Consider the following 2,572-nt stretch of genomic DNA (forward strand, 5'->3'; position numbering starts at 1 on the left):
CTAAAAGGACCTAAAAAGCCTTTTCTGTATCTATTGAGATGACCATGTGGTTTTCATCCTTAAGTCCATTTGTGTGATTTATTACATTTATTGACTTACATATATTGAACCATTCCTACATCTCTGGAACACAACCAACTTGATTGTGGTGGATGATCTTTTGATGTGTGCCTGTATACAGTTGGTGAATATTTTGTTGAGTGTCTTTGCACCTATGTTCATTAAGAATATGGGCCTACCGTTTATTTATTTATTTATTTATTTATTTATTTATTTATTTATTTATTTATTTTTTACCTGGTTTCGGTATTAGAATGATACTGACTTCATAGAAGGAGTTTGTGAGTACTCCCTCTGTTTCTATATTTTTGAATAATTTAAGCAGTATTGGTTGTAGATCTTTGAAGACTGGTAGACTTTTGCTATGAATCCTTCAAGACCTGGGCTTTCTTTATTTGGGAAGTAGTGTGTTACTGTTTCAATTTCCTTATATGCCATGGCTCTGTTTAAGTGTTGATCTTTTCTTGGATTGACTTTGGTGGTGTCCATGACATTAAAAATTCATCCATTTCTTATAGATTTTCAAATTTAATAGAGTCTATATTTTGAAGTGTTCCCTTAAAATGTTCTGGATTTTTTTTATATCTGTTGTGATGCTTCCCCTTTCATATCTGATTTTGTTAATTTGAATTTGCTAATTTTTTCTTTTAGTTAACTATGTTAAGGGGCTGTCTATCTTGTTTAACTTTTCAAAGAACCAATTTTTGGATTGATTTTTGTATTGTTTTCTTTTTTTATATTTCATTACTTTCTCTCTGGTTTTTGTTATTTTTTCTCATCTACTATGCTTGGTGTTGGTTTGTTCTTGTCTTTCCTGAGTCCGGTATGGTACTCTTAAATCATTTCCATGTGCTGTTTCTAATTTTTTTTATTCAGGCAGTAAAAGCTACAAACTTTCCTCTCAGTACTTCACTTAAAGTGTTTCAGAGGTTTTGTTGTGCTGTGTTTTCATTTTCATTTAGTTCCAGGAACACTTTATCTCTTTCTTAATTTCTTCTTTGACCCATCCATCCTTCAGGAGTGTGTTGTTTAATTTCCATGCATTCAAGTAATTACTAGAGTTTCTTTTGCTGTTGATTATAAGCTTTAATGCATTTTGGTCTGAGAGTAGGACCTTTCTTGCTAATGTGTTTTAACATGCTTATTACCCCAGGACTGACTTGATGATTTTCTATTCTCTTTGCTGTATTTTCATCCTTAACATGGTTCACTCTCTCAAGGTGATTGTGCCTTTCTGATTCTAGCAAAAACCCTCACATAGGAAAGAGCTTTTCTCATATAAAATGATGTCCTTATTCATTAAACTGCCTTTTGAACATGGAAGTCAGTATCATCTCTGGATCCTTCCTTTCTTACATTTTCCATTAAGTTATAAAGTTGTACCATGAAGACCAGCCTTGAATTATGTCAGTGATTAAGAGAACACTGTGCTTTTCTTTAAGAATTTGAAGCAAAAGTTATTTTAAAAAGTTGGAACTATTAAAAAACTTCTGGACATAGTATAGCATTTGAACATATGAACATACAGCAGTTGTGACAGCATGCATGGGACCCGAGCAAGCTCAAGGCAGGCAAAATCCCACCATGATTTTAGCATGAAGTCTCAGCACTAACTGAGGAGAGTGATAGTTTACTTTAAGGGTGCAATCCCTGTTGGGTTGGCCATACTCCAGGGTATAACCCACACCCAAGAATATTCTGGAAACAGAAACTGGACTTGATAGGCTTGAAAGAAAAAAAGATTAGAAAGTTTGGGTAGTGTTTAGGTGGGAGTGGGTCTGAGAGGTGATGGAGGTGGTGAGTTGAATATGATTAAAATATATTATATCAAATTCTCAATGAATAATAAAATATCAAAAACTTTACATTATACTACTCATAGTTATCAGAGAATATAAATAATGATAAGAAACCACAAAACCAATTAAATTATACAAAATCTGGACACAGAAAGAGCTCAGCAGCGAGGGTCCCTTGTTGCCATCCCTAGTTTGCTTCTCTTGCCAGAGTAAAACACTGACCAAAATCAACTTGGAGAGGAATGTAGTTATTTCAGCTTATAAATTACAATCTAATGGTGAGGAAAGTCAAACAAGAACAAAAGGGGTAGAGGGGGACCTGGAGAAAGGCACTGAAGCAGAGTTCATGGAAGAACACTCCTAAGTGTATAGCTTCCCCTGGTTTGCTGAGTTACCATTCTCATACAGAGTTGGTGCAGCTGGCACTGCTCACCGTGGGTTAGCGCCTTCTACATCATTCAGCAACTAAGAAAATGCCTTATAGTTGTGCCAACAGTCAATTTGATGGAAGAAATTCCTCAACTGGGGTTATGTCTTCACACATATATCTAGGTTTGTGTCTAGTTGATGAAAACTAACCAGAACACTACCTTTCAGTGGACCTGGACTTTGCTTCCAGCAACTACATGACAGTTCACAACCATCTGTAACTCTAGTTCTAGAGGATCTGACACCCTCTTCTGGATCCTTGGTCACAAGGCATTCATGTTATA

Source organism: Nannospalax galili, unplaced genomic scaffold (assembly GCF_000622305.1).
Source record: "Nannospalax galili isolate Female #2095 unplaced genomic scaffold, S.galili_v1.0 scaffold918, whole genome shotgun sequence".
NCBI lineage: Eukaryota > Metazoa > Chordata > Mammalia > Rodentia > Spalacidae > Nannospalax > Nannospalax galili.